The sequence below is a fragment of the Ochotona curzoniae genome, unplaced genomic scaffold (genome assembly GCF_017591425.1).
Source record: "Ochotona curzoniae isolate NIBS_2020 unplaced genomic scaffold, NIBS_Ocur_1.0 scaffold_3208, whole genome shotgun sequence".
Lineage (NCBI taxonomy): Eukaryota > Metazoa > Chordata > Mammalia > Lagomorpha > Ochotonidae > Ochotona > Ochotona curzoniae.
Genome location: NW_024467106.1, coordinates 31,592,829 through 31,600,448, shown reverse-complemented (window position 1 = coordinate 31,600,448; position 7,620 = coordinate 31,592,829).

The window sequence follows — 7,620 nt, the reverse complement described above, 5'->3', positions numbered from 1 at the left end:
GAAAACTGTGGACTTGTAAATGGAGCTGGATGTACACAGAACAGTTGTCTCCAAAGATAGTGATTCTTACTTAGTCAAGGCCTATAGGATTGCTAAGCAGGAGGAATGATTGTTGCAGGTGGAAGGGTAGACCAGATATCTCCCAGTGCCCTCTCAGTATTGAAACTTTGCAATGCCTAGGCTCAGAGCGACCCAAGGAAGCCCTTTAACGTCCACGAGGGCTCTCAGCCCAGGGGTTCGTGGTGGGACTGGAAGACAGTCCTTAAAGTGACTATTTTTTCCTTGGACATAATTTAATCAAGGCACACTCAGTCTGCCCCTCTGTGGGCTCTCCTTAGAACCATTAAAGCTCCCCGTGGTAATGGGAGAGCCATGTGATAAATCCCTAGTGAGCTGACTGATCCAGGGATGGTCCCAGAGCTTTCTGGGGACAGGGAGCCCAATCCAGGCGATCCTTAAACTTAGATTGGTCACACTAGACATGCTCTGTTTTCAGCTGTGAAGTAGGGTAGAGAAGGATTGTCCACTAGGAGAGAAATACCGTGTGTTAGGCCTAGGAATTCCTGCACAGTTTAGAATTTGGAATTATGATGGCCAATAAATTTGTGTTGGCACCTGGGAAAGCAGCAGCAGGTGGCCGAAGTCCTAGGGCCCCTGCCACCTAAGCAGGAAACCTAGATGGATTTCCAGGCTCCTGGCTTCTTCCTGGCCCAGCCCCATTCATTAAGACCATGTAGACTGAACCAGTGGATGTAAGAGCTAATTCTCTCTTCATCTCTGTCTGAGACTTTGCTTTTCAAATAAATAAAGTAAGTATTTTTTTAAAATTGGAAAAATAGCTACGACATGAGGAAGAAAACATGATTAATTTTTGGAAGAACATTATCAACCAAGTAATATGGAAGTGGGGGGTGGGGAAAGGTAACTCCCATATCAGGAGAGCAGAGAAACTTCATAGAACTTGAGCTGGCTTTTTGTCAGACAGCCTCGAGGGGTTTGGCTGGGATAGAAAATGACATTACCATTGGAAGGAATAGTAGGAGCATAAATGCGGGGAAACTTGGGCTATATATGGGCAAATCATGTTGGCCATTTTGAATGAAGATAAGTAGTGGGAGAGAAAAATGAAAAAAAGTGATTTGGGTTCAAGTAGAGTATCCTGAATATGTGGATGCTCTCTAGGCTTCATTGAGCAATCCACAGAAAGTTGTTGAAGGTTTCTGAGATGGTCAGTAAGAAGATGCAATGCTTGTTCTATTGTAAGGAAGCATAAGATATATGATGAAAACTGGAGCATGAAGAGTCTGAACTGCTATTTGTGGGAATAGAAAGGACGTAACAGCTTTAAGAAACCCACCTCTGGACCACTCAGAACCTTGGCAGACAACTCGAGGAGAAAGTAAAGGCAGCTTTAAGGTTTCATGAACAAGTCCCAGAGCAGTAAATCAAAGGAGTGGGTGTGCTCAAGCATCGGGGAAGATGAGCATTTTGGAGTGTGCTTACTTCAAGGTGCAGCTCCCAGGAAAAGGTGCCCAACAGCGCGAGCCTACAACTGGAGACGGAATCTTAGGAGTCATGGGTAGAGAGGTGAAGGCAACATGTAAAGTCACTACTCAGGGAAAGTACGTAGGGAAGAGAATGGGAATAAAAAACAAGACTTGGGTAAGAGCATTCTCATAGACAGTACACCAGAGGGAAATATGTTTTTAATCTTGTATGATCCTTGCAACCAACACAAATTATTTATGGTAGCCCCACATCACACTTAAGATTGTTGGCTTTAAGGTGTAAATTTAGAGCAGTCTAATTTCTATTACATTGTAGAGGGAAGATTTATCATTAGGAAAACAGGGGAAGAGAAAACTAAGCATCTTAATGAACCATGGGTAACCATGAGAATAGCATGGACTGGAGTGAGAAGATACGATGTCTTCAAACAGTTCAGTCGTGGATCTAACTTAGTTGGGAATGTGAAAGAGGCTGTTTAGACTTTGTTGGGCCCAGCGCAGTAGCCTAGTGGCTCAAGCCCTCACCTTGAATGCACCGGGATCCAATATGGATGCTGGTTCTAATCTCAGCAGCCCTGCTACCCATCCCACTCTCTGCTTGGGCCTGGGAAGCAGTCAAGGACAGCCCAAAGCCTTGGGACATTGCACCCATGTGGGAAACTTGAAAGAGACTCCAGGCTTTGGATCGGTGCAGTTCTGGTGATTATGGCCACTTGGGGAGTGATTCAGTGGATGGAAGTTCTTTCTCTCTGTCTCTCCTCCTCTCTGTATATCTGACTTTCCAATAAAAAAAAAAAACGTAAAAAAAAATAAAAACTTTTAAAGGTTGTTTAAGACTTGCCTAGCTGGAAGTTGATTCCTTATATGCAATTGTACATTTTAAATCAAACAAAATAATTTTAGATAAAAACTTCTGAAAAATAGCCATCTTGTGGCCTACTATATTTCCGTTGCCCTTGGGGACATCTCATCAGCTTAGTACTCAGGTATCCCTTAAAGAGGTTAGCTATCTATGTATCTTTGATGCATTAGTTTTCTCAATGGTTGTTAAGTAGCTTTCTCCTTTTTTTCTAGACTTCTGAGCCGGGACCCTTCATGACTCTGTATCTATTCTCTTTTTCCCTGGTTGATCACATTGAGTTCCATAGTTCTAAGTACCATCTGTATACTTACAGCTTCCTACTTCCCGTTTTCAAACTGATCCTCTCTCCAGAATTCTAAATTGGTACAGCCAACTGTCTACTCAAAACCTCTACTTACATCCTTTAAAGGCAGCTTACATATAATAACATAACAATCTAATTCCTGGTTTTCATGATCCAAACTTATTTCCTCCATCTCAGTAAATGACAACTCTATTTGCCAGTTGCTCCAAAAAGAATTATAAGTGGTCCCACTTCTCACTGCTCCATTTCTCTTGTATCCCGTCCAATCCATGAGCAAACACTGTTGACTACAGACTGTCCTCTGCAGCTGACCACTCCCCCTACGGCTGCTCCCATCCACACCACTGCACTGGCTGCGGGGATTATTGCAGCCGCTCACCTGGCCTCCCTTCTTGTCTCTACACTTCACCCTGTTCTCAGCACAGAAGATTAGATTGCAACACAGAGAAGGGGTTAGATCACTCCTCCTTTGCTCAAACCCAGAATAAAAGTTGTCATCACAATGACTTTGAAAGACCTGCATTTTCTAAATGGCCCTCTACCCACCTTCTCTGACAACATTGCTTATTAAAATTTTTAATTTTTATTATTTTTTTTTGTACTTTAAAGTCAGAGTTACAGAGAGATAGAGAGAAAGAGAAAGAGGTCTTTCTTTTTTTTTAGTATTTTATCTATATATTTTTACATTTAAAAAATTAGTATATATATTTTTATTAATCACATTGCATTATGAAAAAGGTCTTTCATCCTCTGGTTTCTTTCTGCCTCTCCTCTCTATAGATCTGCCTTTGCAATAAAAGTAAATAAATGAGTCTTTGCAAACAAACTAACAAACAAAAAGTCAGTGTTTTGCTGACTCTAGTCTCATCAGAAGCCTTTCTCTGATCATCTCAATTTCCACCATCAATTGTCATCTGAATCACAGCTCTATGTCATGATTTTTTTTAAGATTTATTTATTTATTTATGAGAAAGATCAGACTTGCGGAGCAGAGGAGAGACAGAGAAAGCTCTTCCATCTCCTGGCTCACTTCCCAAATGGCCACAATTGCCAGAGCTGGATCCATCCAAAGCCAGGAGCCAGGAGCTGCCCCCGAGTCTCCCACACAGATGCTAGGTCCTTGGATGGAAAGTGGAGCAGCTAGGATGTGAACCAGATCCTATATGGGATCCTGACACTTACAAGATGAGGATTTAGCTGTTGAGCCATCACACCAGGTTCTGTATCATGCTTTCTTGAAGCACTTAGCACTATATACAACCAACTTTTCAATTTTTATTATCTACCTCCTGCAGTCAGACACAAGTTCCATTGTGGGCAGCAAACTTTTTTTTTTTTTTTGTATCACTAATGTCTAGCATAGAACCTGGCTCACTCATTTTTTAAATTGCTGTATGAATGCATGCATCGTATACCCTCACAGCATTGCATAACCATGGCAAGCTCATTGTGCCATGGTTTGTTGTAGTAACCTGAGGCTCACTTCCTTTTTCTTGGAAAATCTAATCACCTTTGCCAATACCAGTCTGAAAATCACTGGTTAATGTTCTTGGATACTACTTTGATGTTAATATTTGCCTGTTGAAAGAACTTCAGGGACTTCCCATTACACGTTGGAAGAAGGTTCAGATACTTCAATCTTACTGCTTTTCCACAGTCTTGGTCTTTCTGTTACCTCCCACATGTGAATCCTCACCTCCAGCTAAGTGTGTCACCTCCTTGCTTTCAAGTGCTGTGGTTAATTGGATCCCTCTGTCCTTGGACTTTGGTCTGCAACATTCTGCCTACTCTCCTCAACAAATCAAAATGTTATCCGGCTCAGTTCTCATCATTTCTGGGAATCTCTCTCCTGAGCAATAGACCCTCCCTGCTTATTTTCCTCTGAGTTTTCGCACTAGTCCTTCTGCCCAACAATCACACTTTATTGCCTGTTGCTATCATCCAAGCAGTTAATAGGCGTTGTTTGTTCATTTGTTAGACTGCAGTGTGAGAAGGGAAATGATACATTTCATTTTTTCCTCATCTTCAGGACCTGTAGTGCTCACTGAGTAAAATCTTACTTAGAGCATGTAATAATTTATGGGTAGAAGGGAAATCAGGAAAAATTTACAGCTTATTGAAATGGTATGAAAATGGGGCCTGGCACAATAGCCTAGTGGCTAAAATCCTTGCCTTACATGCACTGGGATCCCATATAGGCACTAGTTCTTATCCTGGTGGCCCTGCTTCCCATCCAGCTCCCTGCTTGTGGCCTGGGAAAGCAGTTGAGGAGGCCCTAAAGCCTTGGGACCCTGCACCCATGTGGGAATCCTGGAGAAAGCTCCTGGCTCCTGGCTTCAGATCAGCTCAGCTCCAGCTGTTGCTGCCACCTGGAGAGTGAATCATTGGATGGAAGATCATCTATCTTCTCTCTCTCTCTTCCTCTCTGTGTATCTGCCTTTCAGATAAAAAGAAATAAATCTTTTTAAAAAGTTATGAGAAAAGTGAATGGCATTTTTGTGTGTGTGTGCAGTTCTGTTTCTTTTTCTCACCTCTAACATGAGTGTGTGTGAGTCAGAAGTGTCCTAGAACTGAGAATCCCTCTGCGGAGAGGAGGAAGGAGGACCTAGGGCTCTGCCAAGGGACTTGCAGAGACAGAGATGTGCTCTGCTGTGGTGGCTGAGGCAGATGGTGGGGTGATTCATCAGCCAGGAGCCAAGGACTCCCGTGGGGAGCTCACCCAGTGGGGAAGGCACGGCAGACGAAAATCCAGACGTGTGGGGTTTCAGGTGAGCCGAGAGACGCTGAACAGAGCACGTAGGTTGGCCCACGTGACTGTCTCTCCAGGATCAAGGGGCCTCTCTGGTCAGTGCTGGATGTGGGCAAAGTCCCAGGCAAATGGGAAAGAACTGATCACCCCAGGAAGGCTGCTCTCAGGAGGGAAGACAATGATACAGAAGAGGGGCCCTTGGCCTTGGAGCCAGCTGACTGGCGATGTCCATCCCAGTACTGGGGGAACAATAGTAGGGTAAGAAAAGCACCTCTCATCCTGGCTCCTCCCTCAAAGGAATTGTGTGTTTCTCCTGTTGGTTTTCTCTAAAGACAAGTAATGAAGTTTTATGGTTAAGTAGGAATATGGAAAGAGAATGAAGAAAAGGTTGTGCTGAGAGATTCTGCTAAAATTATCCAAAGGAGATAAGACAGAGGAGTTTAATGGAAACAGGCTTTATTTAACAGATTAAAATCTGGTATATAATGGATATGGTAAGAGAATGACATTTTCTTTTAAATGCCCAGTGTTTCTGTTCTATTTAAAGTTCTAGGGGCAGGCCTTTGGGATAGTGATTAAAACGCCGCTTGGGAAGGCCACACTCTGTTTCAGAGTGTCTGGGTCCACATGCCACCTCTGCTTCCCCTTCTAGCTTCCTGCCAATGCCCACCCTGGGAAGCACCAGATGAGGACTTGAGTGTGTGGGTCTCTGCCACCCACACGGTTGGAGGATCCAGATTGAGTTCTGGGTTCCTTCCTTAGCTCTGGGCCTGCACTGGCTATTGCCAGCATTTTTGGAAGATCTCTTAAATAAATAAATAAATAAAAAGCTTCATGACCACAGAATTCCCACTCAAGGTATTTGAGGAAACTGTCTCCAACTGCTGTCATTCAAACTTTAATATTCTATGTTTGGGACACTGTCAGTCTCTAAAACAAAAAGCAATTCCAGGATCTGGGATTTTGGCATGAGGAGTAAAACTGCTGCCTGTGATGCCAGCATCCCATATGATCTCATGTCCTGGCTGCTCCACTTTCCATCCAGCTCCCTGCTAATGGCCTGGGGAAGCAGCAGAGAATGGCCTGCAACCCACAGAGGAGTCCCAGAAGTTCCGGGCTTCCCTGTTACAGCCAGCTGTGGAGTGTACCAGTAGGTGGAAGAGCTCTTGCTTTCCTTCTTTCTATAATGCTGACTTTCCAAATAAAGAAATAAGTATTTTTTAAAAATCCAGAGAGCAAATTTAGAAATGGGAATGCTTTTGTGGTGTTTGGAGGCTATCTGCATTCCTCTTAACTACTCTACTTCCTCTTCTTTCCTCTTAAAACTTTGAAAATTATTATTATTTTTAAAGATTTATGATTATTATTATCATTATTGAAAGGCAAATTTACAGAGAAGTGGAGAGGCAAAGAGAAAGATCTTGAATCTGTTGATTCGCTCCCCAAGTGGCTGCAATGGCCAGATCTGAACTGATGATTTAAAGCCAGGAGCTTCTTCCAGGTCTCCCATGCAGGTGCAGGGTCCCAAGACTTTGGGCTATCCTCCACTGCTTTCCCAGGTCACAACAGGGAACTGGAAAGAAGCAGAGCACCTGGGACTTGAACCAGCACCCATATGGGATCCCAGCACATGCAAGGTGAGGATTTAGCCACTGAGCCATCACATTTGACCCATTGCTTTGAACATTTTCAGGCTTTGTTCTTTTAATCACTGTCTTGTAAGTTTTTGGAGTGCCTACTGTGCATAGTCTTACGCTAAATTTAAAAAGTAAATAAGACAAGGGTTTTGTTGCCATTTGATATGTATCGTATTGAAGGTCAGGGGTTCAATTCCTGGCTCCTCTTCCAATTCAGGTTCCTGCTAATTACACCCTAGGAGATATCAGGTATTGGCTTGGGTCCCCACCACCCATGTGGAAGATCTTGATTGGGTTATGGGCTCCTTGCTTCAGCCTGCCAAAGCCTGGATGCTGTATGCATTTGAGGAATAAGCTAGCTTGAGGAAGGTATCTCTCTGTCATTGCCTTTCAATCATCATCATGATACAAGCCTTGTCCTTACGTGATATGCACCTTTAAGGGGGAGTTAAATTTTCATCTTCCTCCCTTTCTTTTCTTCCTTGTGCTATCTTTTGCCTCTCTCTTCCTCATCTTCTAATAGGTTCTTAAGCAGTACAAAAGACAGTGAATACATGCGG